Below are 14,968 nucleotides of genomic sequence, written 5' to 3'. Positions count from 1 at the left end.
GCAGCCGCTGCCTATAGCAGTTCGATCTCCATTGTTTGGGAGAAATCAAGATTGGATCTTGATTCCAATCTTTTGGAGAAAAGATTGGTAGGAGTTGTATTCACAAGCCGTCCAGGTGATTCTTGGGAAGAATTAGGTTCTTAGGAAGGACACTGCTGATTCTGCTCCACTTTGCACTGCGCCATCTTCAGTGGGAGTGGATTTTGGATCCTACCTTAGGCGTGAACACCTCCATTGAGAGATACTATTTCTCTGTATCAGGTATTATCTCTCCCTACTCCTTTTGGTTTAGATTTGGTTCAGTTTATGGTTCAAGAATGATCCTTGAAAATATGATTTTCTAAATAGGGAATTTGATTCCCAGTTGAAGGGAAAGAAAAAATTTTTGAAATTCGCCCCCTTTATTCGGCAATCTTGGGCGTCCATATGATGGATTTACCATCCCTTCAGATAGATGCCATCCTGAATTCTTTGCCTCCTTCCTTTAATCCATTCATCATGAATTACAACATGAATAAGATGAATGTCAACGTTTAGGAACTCAGCAATATGTTGTAGAGGGCCGAGGAACTGATTAAGAAGGATGTGCCTATTGCTATGCTTGTTGAAGCTAGCAAGTTAGGCAAGAAAAAGAGGAAGGCAAAGAAGAAACCCTAGAAGAAAGCCACCAAGTCCAAGAAACAGAAGAAGGACAGGGCATCTGATGCATGTCACTTCTGCAAATAGACTGGCCACTGAAAGAGGAACCGTCCTCAATACCTGGAATCCAAGAAAGGTAATTTCGAATCTTGTGTCATAGAAACCAATTTGTTGGTAGCTTCTACGTCCTGGTGTATTGACTCCGGGGCTTCAACTCATGTGTGTAACTCACTACAGGGGTTCAAGGTAAGCAGAAGGTTGAGTGAAGGAGAGGTGACACTTTACTTGGGGACTTCTGCAAGTGTTGTAGCTGTGGCCACAGGAACCGTAGAAGTAGTTTTTAGAGAATGATCTATTGTACTCAAAGATTGTCTTTTTGTATAGAATTTAAGAAGAAATTTGATTTCTGTCTCAAAACTATGTCCGGATGGATATTCTGTTTTCTTTAGTAATACGATTACTATAAAAAGAAACAACAAATTCATCACATACGTGGAATTGGAGAACGGTCTCTATGTTCTACATCCTTCTCTAGAAACTAACATACCCGAAACTACGTCAGCTGATATCCCCAGAAAAAGAATCCATGATACAGTTAATCCCACGTGCCTGTGGCATTACCGACTTGGCCATATCAGTATTGATTGTATCACAAGGTTGGTAAAGGATGGTTTTTTGGATTTTCTAACTGTAGAAGATCTTCCCACTTGTGAGCCTTGCCTTCAGGGTAAGATGATGAAATGGCCATTTAACGATAAGCTTGAAAGATGTATGGGCACGCTTGACCTTATAAATATTGATGTATGTGGTCTCCTAAGTGTTAGGATTCATAACCAGCACATGTATTTCATTACATTTACCGATGATTATTCTCGGTATGGTTACGTGTACATAATGAGACACAAGTCAGAATCCTTTGAAAAGTTCAAGGAGTTCAGACAAGAGGTCAAGAAACAATTGGGGAGAGAAATTAAGACCCTTCGATTATATCGAGGTGGCAAGTATCTCTCTGACGAATTCAGGGACTACTTGAAAGTCAATGGGATAGTATCACAGTTAACTCCTACTACTACACCATAGCTTAACGGTGTTTCAGAGATGAGGAATATGACCTTATTGGATATGATCTGGTCACTTCTCGTACACTCAGAGTTACCCACATCCTTTTGGAGTTACGCATTAGAGATTGCGATATACGTGTTGAATCAGGTTCCAACCAAATCAGCTCCGAATACTCCATATGAACTTTGGACCGGAAAGAAATCAAGTGCCAGACACTTGAAGATTTGGGGTTGTCCTGCGCACATTAAAAGAAGGAGTGCGGATAAATTGGAATCCAAGACCAACCGTTGCCTATTCGTAGGCTACCCCAAAGTTTCTATGGGTTACCTATTCTATGACCTAGGAGAACAAAAAGTGTTATGTAGTCGGAATGCCCATTTCTTGGAGGATGACTATATCCTGAACAATCATCGTCAGGAAGTTGTTCTTGATGAGGAGAGCTCAAGGTTAGTGGGAGGTGTCCCACAGGTTCCAGGTATTAATCAACCTAGAAGATCTACCCAGGTATCCAGGCCACCAGTCCATTTTAGCTATGACCGGGATAGTTACCTGGTGAAACCTATGACTAGTCAGGAGGATCCCATGACTTATGCGGAAGCTATGTTGGACATAGATTTTCTAAAGTTGATAGATGCCATGAGAGTTGAGATGGACTCAATGGAGACTAATGGAGTCTGGACTCTAGTAGATCCCCCTCCCCCCCCCCCCTCCGAGGTAAAAGCAATTGGTTACAAATGGATCTATAAGAGGAAGAAGGAACCCGATGGTAAGGTTGAGACCTACAAACCTCGTCTAGTGGTGAAAGGGTATACTCAGAAAGAGGGCATAAATTATAAGGAAACCTTTTCGCCTATGGCCATGCTTAAATCCATTCAGATCCTGCTAGCTGTAGCAGATTGATGTACATTATGACATTTATTGTAAATGAATAAAATACATATTTGATTCACGTTATAGTGGTGTTTTCTGTGTAATACCCTTAAACTGGACACTTATGAGACCCGTGCTAGTTTAGAATGTTCGCAGCCGTTGGATAAGTTTGGGGAGATTTATCCTACTAAGGCTGGCACTGATGTGCCGCCAAGTGTTGGGGTAGCCTGTCTCAACTGCCAGGGTGAGACCCGAAGTACATGCAGTGTAGGTTTACTTGAAACCTTGAACATGACCAGATTTCGAGTATTGCCCTAGACCTTGGTGATTTAATGGACAAAACTGAAACGTTACACCTGACCCCTAGACTCAATTATGATACTGCACTAGGTGTCAAATTGGGCTGTCTTTGGTATGCCAATCAGTGAGATCCTTAGCAAGGGTCAAAACCTGGGTATGTTGGGACAGTCCAAGAATTCATCTGAGTGGGTGATCATAGTGACAGGATCAACCCCTTTGTCGAACAAAGGTAATGATCTGGGATGCACTCTCTTTGATGGAAACCAAGACTACCGACAACCAATTTCAATCATTGAAATTTGTTTTGCAAAATATATTTTGTATATGGATACTGATGAAGGAAGATTTGGCCCGACCTCACAGTTACGCAACACGTGGTAAATGCAACATCTCGGCACAAAAGCACGCCTAAGGCGCGAGCACCAAGGGGAGAAACCAGTGGTCCGAACTCCCTACTAGGGGCCCGAACTCACCCTTGGCCCCAAACCAGACAGTAATCCGAACTGGCCTGCATGTAACAGTTCGGGACATACTTCGCCAAACTGGCCTGCCTTGTAACAGTTCGGGACATACTTCGCCGAACTGGCCTGCTTTGTAATAGTTCGGGATACACCTCGCCGAACTGGCCTACTTTATAATAGTTCGGGGTACACCTTGCCGAACTGACCTGCCCTATAGCAATACAGGACATACCTCCGAACTCAAGACTTCGCCTCGCTCACCACTCCACCACATCGCCTTCAGGGCACCAAAACCAAACAAAACGGTACTATGCCTGACACCGAGGAAGTCCATACCCAAGGGCGGCGCATCTGACTGACTTGGGATCTCACGCTTGACGGCCGCACTCCAAACGGCCACTTGCCACCGCCTCCTGACACCGCCATCTCCAGTTAGAGAGACGGTTATGACAAAAGTCAGTGACGGTTCTGTCCTAGCAGAAAGGATGACACCCGAACTGACAGATGCAAGGGTAATCATACCCGACCTGACAAGGGCTTCGGAGCGAGTGCGTGAAGTGATTATAAAAGGCCCCCTACCCCCAACAACAAGGTATGTGAACTTTGCGCCATCTGGTCTATACTTTGCCTTTGAGAGATTACTAACTTGAGCTTCAGAGTTATCTCACCGGGTTCCCCCCGGAATTCCCTCATCTTTCCCGTTTCAGGCTTCCCGTCGCTCCAGCTCAGAGGCGAAATCGTTGATAACTAAGACCGGCCGGATTGTGCTCCATCAGATACATATGCATATATATATTAGGGTTTCAAAATGTTTGCAAAAGTTTTAATTTTCGGGATCCATGTTAGTAGAGAGTGCATCACTATTCCTTGCAGCCGAGGAAGAGGTCATCTCTTGTCGGGCAGTGTTTGATCATTATGGGTTGAGAGGCTAAGTGTAAGACCATTGAGGGTAATACCTTATGGGATAATCTTGCATCTGCCCACAGTCCCTGGGTTTTTATAAGGTGGCTTGGCCCAAGGTCCACTTAGTGTAAGTGTTGGGCCTATTAAGAGTCCATGTAATGGGTTTCGGGGGGTTCATTGTCTTTTCAGTGATTCGGCTAGGCCTTGTAACAGACGATGGGCCAAACCCATGTGGCTAATGTGTAGATCAATGTTTGGATCCCACGCCATACAAATAAGTCCAACTGGGCAATAGTTTGGAAGCAGTTTGTGCACTTAGACTTATTGGGCCTAAAGTCCATTTCGAACTGGCCTAATTTGATTAGTTAAATAAAGGGGTGGATCTGGGATTAAATCAGCAGATATGATAGGGTCTTACCCTATCCACTCAGAGAGTCTAGATCTGAATTCAGATCTGGAAACCTCCTAATGAGATTAGGAGAGAGCTGATCTAATTTGTAGAGAACTCCTTATCCAAATACAGATTTGGATTAGGAAACTCCTAATAAGATTAGGAGCTCTCTTTAAGGCTATAAAAGGAGGAGGGGGCAAAGCATTCAGTTTATCCCAAGCATCCCAGAAATCTCAGAGATCAGATCTCAGAGCACCCAGAGAGAAGACAACAATAGTGTGACTGCGCCATCTTCTCCCTGCGTTTTCCTCTAGTTGCCGCCACAGCCAGTTCGATCTTCATCCTCTGTAGGAGCGATCAAGAAGTGTCTTGATATCATTCTTTGGAGAAAGGCTGATCAGAAGTCGTGCTCACTACCTTCATCGAATTCTTGCTAAAGAATTCGGTTCGTTGGATGGACCCTGCTGATTCTGCTCCACCATTCACTGTGTCACCTTTAGCGGGAGCAGTCTTTGGAGTCTTTCTTTGGGTGTGAACAACTTCGTTGGGAGATATTGCATCTTCGTATCATGTATATCCCTCTCATACTGTTTTGGTTCAGATTTGGTTCGATTCTTGGTTTCTAAAACAGGGAATGCGATTCCCACATGGGAAAGAGAGAAATTTTTGAAATTTCGCCCTACCTTCCTACAGGGTTCATCCATCCATATGATGGATCTCTCATTCCTTCAATAATTAACTAATAAAATTAAGAGAAAAAAAGATAAAACACAAAGAATTACAAAAAAATTGGATAAATCTTTAATATTATATATTCATCATATTAAACAGAAAATAAATATGATAAATGAGAAGTATATTTTTATACACAGAAATATAAAAATTATAGAAAAATTTGGAATCATATTATTACTATCATCATCTTATACACATTTTCAATTTAGTAAAAAAAAGTCCTTATTTTTACTTAAATGTCAATATTGACCTCATATATACTAATACTATATCATAAAACCATTCACTACTAATGTTATAAAACAATTATTACCACTAGTAGAACTTCTTAGTTTGTTAATGTCATCATAAATTTATAATTGTGAACTCCACGAAAAATGAAAGTGCCTAAGATATCCTTTTATTACTAAATTGACTAAACTAAACCGACAATTACAATTTGACCAAAATCAACATATAAGGTGCAACAATTAACACCATAGGATCCAATATTACCAAAATGCCCCTACAAATGACATAAAATAGCAATTAAAAATATATTACCCAAAATACCCTTCAAATTATACAACATCAAATATCAATGCTTTCATCATAATTGTGGACCCTAAAAAAACTAATTTGACCAAAATATACTTCTATAATAATAAACCCTTATAATAATAAATTGGCCAAGATGAACATGCCAGCCTATAACGGGTAACAATTAACACAATAGAGGATAATAGGGCCTGATGAACAATGAATTAACCAAAATACCCCTATAGTAGTATGTCTTTAACCTAATATTGTCACCTATTAGCAATATGTCATCCACGTACAATATAAGGAAGAAAACAACACTCCCACTAATCATCTTGCATCAACCCATACATGAACATCTTAAGCTTGCATGCCTTATACTTTGGTTATTGGATGTGAAGCCTTCTCGTTGCTTTACATAAATATTTTCCTCAATGTAACCATTAAGAAAAGTAGTCTTCAAGTTCATTTGTCAAATCTCATAATTCTAGCATACAACTGTTGCAAATAAAATCCTAAAAGATTTTCGCATGGCTACTAGTGAAAAGGTTTTTTCATAGTCAATTCCTGGTCTCTAATGATACCCTCTCACAACTAGACTTTATTTATATGTCTCTACCTTTCCATCTAAGCCGATCTTTCTCTTGAAAATCCATTTGTATCCAATATGAACTCTTCCTTGTGGAGGGTCGTCGGCAAGATCTCATACTTAGGTGTCATTTGGAAAGTATTTTTTGAAAGATCTTTTGATAGCCTAACAGCCAAAAGATGATGTGAGCTTTTGCATTAAGATCTTAGTAGCCTGAAGGCCATTTGTTTAAGGCATATCTTCTTGCGTGTCTTTCTGTGCGAAGACACGATGAAAAAAAGTTGAAAGCTCCATTTGGAGCTTCTTGAAAATAGCCCAAAATAGTCTTCGCACATCTTTTTGGGGCAACATCTTTTAGTGGTTAGATCTTTTCCCAACCAAACAGGAAAAGACTAAAATACAGGCTACCAGACTTCTAAACAGATGACAGTCCACACAGAAAGATGTGCCAAACGAGGCCTTAGTTAAAGTACACATACACCACCTTCCTGCATCAATATCTAATATCACTTCCTGATAGCTAGTAGGATCATCTCCATGATCGTTGTCTCCTAGACGAAAACTTTCTTCTATACCCTCATGGATGAAATCGAATATTTTCGAAGGGTGAGAAACTCTACTAAATCTATGCAGGGGTACTATGTGTATAGGGTCTACTAAAATATATGTCTTGTTGTTGATGTTGTACGTTTTGAAGCTCATTGAAAAAATCCTCAAGATGACCTTCCCTCCCTACGCCACCTTCCTAAATAAACTCTTTCTTAAGAAAAACATGTCTACTCATTAAGATTTTGTGGTCAATGGAGAATAGAAGTAAGATTTCAATCAAGGTTCAAAATATCGATAAGCCCGATATGCCGATAAGGGCGTATCGGGCAAATCGATACCTTTTTTTATTTCTCTTTCAAAACCAGTTCAGGGGGGCCAGTCTAGAGCTCCTCCACCCCCTGAACTGGTTGGACCCCTGATACACCCATTGTAGGGGCATATCGGAGGGGTCCCGAAACAATACATATCGGTCAATACGGGCCGATACGTGTCGATACTTTGAACCTTGATCCTAATGACTCTTTGGGATATCCTATAAACCTACACTTGTTAGCTCTTGCTTCCAACTTATTTGTCTTAAGTTTATGTACAAAAGTTAGGCCTTCTTAATTCTTATTGTGATTAAGACTTGGTTTCCTACCAAACCACATCTCATGGGGTGTAGTACAAATAGACTTGGAAGGCACTCTGTTCAGTATATAGGTTGTAGTAAGGGCATATCCCTATAACAATATGGGGAGATACCGCACCATGTCTAACAGAGTGATTTCTCCTTTCAAATACTCCGTTTAATCCGGGTGTATCTAGTGGAGTCCATTGTGAGATGATTGCATGGGCCTAAACCAGACCTAAAATAGTTGAAACTTTGGATAATGGGCTATTTAAGGGTATTCCAATTGATTTCTTATCAATTTGTTGGTTTTTAGGATCTTTTGCAACTTCTTCACTATTAGTGTCTTTCTTTTAGCTGAGTCCAACCTTGTCAAAGTTTTGCCCTTATATTAAAGAATCAATAGTTGGGTATTCTGTATTTGAATTCTGATTGCAATAAAAATTAAGTTCCTACTTGTTGAAATATTTCAATCATCAAGCATGTTTCTAATTTTTAATTAGTCCAATTGACTCTATGAACAGTGATAATTAAGGAAGAAATGCATGTGGGTTCCAATACATTCATATTTGGCTTATTCTTTTTGGACTATTAGCCTTTGTTTGCAGGGATAACTCAAAGAACTGAACATACAAGAAGGGGTGTCAATTAGATTGGATTTGGTCCAATCTGATCCAGTCCAATGTCAGTCCAGGTCCAATCCAATCTAATAAATACTTTAGACCATTAAGTTTGGACTGATCCAATTCAATGTCTTATTGGTCCATCTAGTCTGTTCAAGTTGATTTTGATTTGGACGGGTCCAATCCAAAACTGGTCCATTAAAACCCTTACAAGGTCGGTTTTAATGAAAAACATTTGTGTTTTCAGTTCTATTTTATTTATGATTTACTTGGCTAATATTGCAACTGTGTTGTTTTGGAGGTCATCCAAGTTTTCTTGTATGACTTTCTTGGCTTTTCATTAGAATGAAAAAAAAAATGATATCTGTGACAGTGAGAGATGTAATTCCAACTCCCCGTAACAGCTATTTGTGTCATTATAGGATTCAACAAACCCTGTTGCATCTCAAAGATGGCATTTTCTCTTGGCATTTCTTGAAGAATGTCACATTTTCCCCAAGGTTATGTTAGGTTTAGAGAAAAAAGCAGGGAAAGGAAGTGAAAGGTAGGGAAACCTATACAACTTCCTTTCCCTACTTTTTCCTTGAAGAATGTCACATTTTCCCTAAGGTTATGTTAGGTTTTGAACAAAAGGTAGGGAAAGGAAGGGAAAGGTAGGGAAATCTATACAAGGTAGGGAAACATATACAACACACTGAGGTGATGTTTGGAATGCCACATCAGCCATATGAAAATTCAAATATATATATGTGTATGTGTGTAGTGAAAATTTGATGCATTTCAGGGTATGCGCCCCGCCTAAGTCCTAGGTGCAGCCCTTTGAAAAGGCACATGCTTGGTGCACCTGATGCGCCTTGCGCCTCATTCCAGGCGTGCTCCTTTTGAAAATCCGATGCTTTTTTGCTTTTTTTGAACATAGCAGCTGGGCCGGGGCTCCGTTCCCAAACCCCCGTGCCATGCCCCTCGAGGCAAGCCCAAACACTGAGGTAATGTTTGGCATCGATGATGATTTCTCCTTGCTGATTATCCAGAAATCACCAATTTCTAGAATCAGTGATTTTTGAGAAATTGGCTTTGAGTCTATTTGGTATTGATTTTCAAGGGCCAATTATTTTTGTGTTAGAGTTATTATTCAATGCCATATGGTGGAAGGTGGCATGCATGCTATCCTCAAAAAAGCAGAATGAGTTAAAAATCAGGAAATCAACAGAAAAAGTAATCCCTGAAAAGAGATGATTTCAATTATCGATTTTTGGTTGATTTCCCAAAAATCGGCATAATCAGCCAACCAAACAAGAAAAAAGATCATTGATTCTTCAAATTCTGATGTAAATCTTACATGGCACCGATTGCTAGGAAATCATCATCGATGCCAAACATCGCCTGAGTGTCTAAATGTTGTTGTCAACGCTTGGAATTCTAATTGCTCTCTTGACACTAGAATAATTAAGGCACATGTATAGCTGTTTGAGTAGATGGAATGTTGTGGTATTTGGGAATATTTTCACATGAATGACATATTTAGAAGAGTAAAGCCGGGCTTCAATTAATCATAGGATCAAAAGATGGAAGTAGTGTGGTAAGAGCAAGCTTTGTAGTTGGAACTTCAAGAATTATTTTCGAAGAAGAAGAACCTATTTGGCATGTCTTTCCGCACTATCTTTCGACTATTTACAAGTCGGGCAGACTAATTTTTGGTCTATTCCTGTTTGGCTCGCAAAAGATCTAGTTGCCAAAAGATAGAGCACCAAAAAGACACGAGAATCCCACTTTGGGCTGATTTTGGGAAGCTTCAAATGAAGCTTTTTATGTCTTTCGCGTTTTATTCTTACACGAAAAAACATGGAAAGACGCACTGAAAGATGTACGTCTACCAAACGTCCTTCGGGCTTCTCAGATCTTCCTGCAAAATCTCAATGTGTCTTTTGCATGTCAAAGCTACAAGAAGATCTTCCCAAAAAGACACGCCAAACGGGATTGGCTACAACCTTCCTGTGAGAAGAATATTCATTTTCTTCGAGTCCAAATCTAGTAGGTCGGGGTGTCAATTGGACTGGATTTGGTCCAATATGATCCAATCCAATGTGAGACCATTACAAATGGACCAAGTCCAATCCAATCCAATGAATAATTTGGAAAATTTTGGGCCGGTCTAATTTAAGCATTGGATATGTGCATCGCTATTGGTGTTTGAATGGGGGGGTCGGTGCCACGGCTGCACTACGTCAATCCTCGAACAAGCTACTCGTCTACTATGATAAGCCATAGGGACCTCAACTTATGGGTGCAGCTCTACTAACTGCAGGTTGCCAACTTGCACGGGAACCTTGAAAGGCTTGACCCGCAAGGGCGATTGCAATCCATTGGCCGCTAACTCCTACGGGAGCCACAATGGGCTCAACCTATAGGGGTGACCTCGCGAACAAAGCTAACGAGGCTCATCTGGGCTGATTACATGTTGCGAGTTGGCTCGTCTAGGTCGCCTTTTAACAAGCCAGTTCACTCTCAGCAACTCGACCTACAGACACCTCGTCACCTCAACAATGCTGACCTACGAGGGCGGCACCACAATCTATTGGCCATCAACTCCCACAGGAACCATGGAGGGCTCGACTTGCAGGGCGGCCTCATAGTCTGTTGGCCATCAACTCCCATGGGAACTATAGAGGGCTTGACCTACGAGGGTGGCCTCACAGTCTATTGGTCTTCAATTCTCGCAAAGAGAATGTAGGGCTCAACACGTAGGAGCGACCTCACAATCAGGGTCAAGAGATTTTGTCCGGGCAAGGCTGTTAGAATTTGGTCGGGTCAATCATTCTGATTCTACCCCCCTAGGGGGTTCCTTCGATCCAAGCATTGTTGTTGTTGCTTGAGGATGCCACTACTTGAGGCTCAGAGAACGGATGAGAACTTAGCTTTTGTGTAACGGTTTCCACAGACGATGCCAATTGATGATGCGTGATCTGGTGCTCCCTACTGGAGGACAACTCGGATGTCAGGCTAGTGAGGTTGCCCGGTCAAGCTACAAGAAGATAGGTCAAAGTGTCTGGGGTGCTTTACCCTGTGTGGGCACTCTAATGCTTAAGTTAACAAATTGGAGGTTTTAGAGAGCTAAAAGCAATATTATTGGTATTTGAGAGCTAAATTGTGCATACCTTTTCTCTTAGGGAGGAGATGAGACCCTTATATATGCATTGTTTGGCGTGGGCTTCACATACTGTGTCTAAGATCTTCGAGAAGGCGTGTCTAACCAGTACGAAGTCATCAGAGGTAGTCACGCACGTAAACCAAGCTTTCTACCTTATTCGGTTTCCTTCGTAACATTCAGGGTGGGAGCCAACTTCCGAGAGACTTGGGAGTGACATGATGCATGCAAAGGGGGTCGGAGAGCACGTCTCGCAGGTCGTCACCTGGACCTTAGTCAGGTCGGCAAGTCATCAAGGGAGGTCGCTCCTTACGCTGAGGTCACTTCGATCGGTACTGACAAGGTACCACAAGTTGGAAAGTTCTCGAGGAGGTCGCTCCTCACGCCAAGATCCATTGGACCAATAACTATGAGGTACCATAGGTCGGCCCTGGATGAGGTATTGCTAGTCGCCCTGCTGAGGTGCCCGAGTTGTGAACGAGGTGCTCGGACTAGTTCCAAGGTGTGCCTCCTTGACTTAGATCCGCAACTATTCGTGTGGCGCTGAGGTGTCATGTGGTAGTCTTGTCGTACAACATGTTGCTAGGTTAGTGGAGTGCCAAATCTGCCCTCATCATAACCCATTTGATCTGAAAGGTTGAACCACTAATCCGCCCCCTAGATAGGAAAATTATTTAATTTCTCATCGGTTTTAAGTTCTATATTTTGTGTCCATCATTAATAAAATTATGTCTATTTTATCATACTTTTTTTTTTAATATGACAAATATATAATAATAGAAATGTGTCAAAAATTTTCAAAAAATTTTATTTTCTATATCTTTATATTTTTTTTAATTTTATTTTTTATTTATGACATCATGGAATTATCCATTTGATCCAAATGGTTGAACTACTTACCCCCTAGATGGAAAAATATGATTTCATTTGTAAGTTTATTTTAAAAATATAAAATTTCATTATATTAATAACTATTGTGTATTGATTTATTAGTGGAATTTAATGATGAGAAACAAAAGTATAAATGTTGGATTGAAGGAGAGAGAGAGAGAGAGAGAGAGAGAGAGAGAGAGAGAATGCGATTTATTTATTGACTTAAATGTGAGACTTAATGAGAGTTAATAATTGAATGCACTTAATAGTATTATTTTAATTGCATTTTCTACTTAAATCTTCTATTCCATTTTCATCATTAATAAAAGAAATTCTTATTTTCATATTTAATATTATGAATATATAACATTAGAATTGTACCAAAATGCTTTATACAAAGATTATATTTTTGTTTGAGATTCTATATATTTTTTAATATTTTTACTTAGTTATGACATCATAGATTGGACCCATTTTACCTGTAAGATTAGATCGTTGACCTACCATCTAGATATGAAAGTGGTTTCATTTTTAGATTGGTTTTAAAATTTTGCATTTAATTTTTATCGCTAATAAAATAATTATTATTCGTCATACTTATTTTTTGTTAATATGATTAAGATATAATATTATAGATGTAGGGGTGAGCATTCGGTTTATTCAATTAAAAACCAAACCAAATAAATTGAAAACTTTTAAAACCAAATTGAAATCGAATAATAGAAAAACCAAAATTTTTTATTTGGCTTTTAGTTATTTTGATTAAAACCAAATTTTAATAATGTATATACTATATTATATACTTTATAACATATAATAAATAATATATATTACAAAAGAAAATTTCATTATATTATATATTAACATATAAATAATATTATATATTATATATTGCATATGATATACAAAAGTTCAATTTATTCGGTTAACCAAATTAACCAAAACCCTAAAAAAAACAAACCAAAATTTTCAGTTTGGTTTTAACCGAATTATGTTGCTCTCTATAATAGATGTGCCCAAAATTGTTTTGTATTTTTTGTATTATTCTATTTTATAAATTTTATTTTTAACTATACATCATGAGTTAACCCATTTGACCTGAAGGGTTGAACCACTAACCCACCCCCTAGATAGGATTCATTTCCCATCAGTTTTAAGCTGTATATTTAGTGTCAATCATTAATAAAATTATGTCTATCCTATCATACTTATTTTTTTAATATGACAAATATATAATAATATAATTGTGTCCAAATTTTTCATTTTTTTTTATTTTCTATATTTTTGTATTTTTAAATTTTTATTATTTATTTATGACATCATAGAATTATCCATTTGACCCAAATGGTTAAACTACTTACCCTCCACCTAGATGGAAAAATACGATTTCATTTCTAAGTTTATTTTAAAAATATCAAATTTCATTGTATTAATAATAATTGTGTATAGATTTATTAGTAGAATTTAATATTGAGAAACAAAAGTATTAATGTTGAATTCAATGAGAGAGGATGTGATTTATTTAATGACTTAAATGTGAGACTTAATGAGAGGTAATTGAATGTATTTCATAGTATTATTTTAATTACATTTTCTACCCAGAGGTGAACCAAATTCAAGAGAACGAGTATTTTAATAAAGAAAATTTTCAGAAGCCAATACTTTATTCACACTTTTATAGGTAATAATATAGATATTCATCATTATAATTGTAATAACAATAAAATGTCAATTTTTTTTCTCCATGGGGTAACTCAACAAGGGATGGTCCATCCCCTCAAACCCATAAATCCCCGAACACTGGGGCAGGCGGGATTTGATCTGAAGTCTCCTGCCTTGCCAACCCGTCAGTTGACACCTTAGTGGTTCGTGTTCACATTTTTTCTTCAAAATACAATTAATGCACCATGGATTTTGTCTTGATTAAAATATACATATAAATTTTAGGAAATCAATCCAAATTATGCTGATGCTCAAGAATATTTATAATTTATAAATGGGTTTTTTTACCTAAAACTCACCCCACATTTCTCTTAAACCTGCCCTAACTTACCTCTAAAGACCCCCCTTGTCTTTTAACAGAAAAATTATCTGACAAGGGTCTCTAGATATCCAAAGCTCAAGGCTAATGTAAAAAACTAAAAGAAATACAGAGTTATCAAAAATCAAAGGTAAGCTTAAAAAATACTAGAAAAGGAAGAGAGTTTTAAATAAAAACCCTTTACAAAAAAGTAGTTTAGAAGTTAAAACCGTTTAGCTTTCAACAATTTGTCGTAACTTGGCAAATATAGGCGTTTAGGGTTTAAATCATGGTTTTCAAAACCAGACTGGATCGGAAAAAATGGGAACCGGTCAAGTGACTGGTTCCGTTTTTCCCCAAAACCAGATTTTTGCCAAAAATGTTGATAAGTATCGAAAACACTATGTGTATTGGAAAGACAAATTTAAGAGACGTATCGGGATACACCTTGGATACGCATGGATACGGACAAAATATTAAGATATGCTTGGAAACACATGGAAATGCTATAAATATGCAAATAAATCATAAATAAACATTAATACCACTAAATATAAGACATAAATGAGCTATTTATGCATAAAAATAACATATTTTAGTGGGTTTTATGAAAAAAAAAACATATTTTAATCAATAAACGGGAAGTCGGGAACAGAAAGATACTATCTAATTATGGACA

This window comes from Nelumbo lutea, chromosome 2 (assembly GCF_056320005.1).
Source record: "Nelumbo lutea isolate HS-2025 chromosome 2, American lotus-T2T, whole genome shotgun sequence".
Classification (NCBI taxonomy): Eukaryota; Viridiplantae; Streptophyta; class Magnoliopsida; order Proteales; family Nelumbonaceae; genus Nelumbo; species Nelumbo lutea.
The sequence above is the reverse complement of the archived record's forward strand: the minus strand, read 5'-3'. Positions refer to the sequence as shown.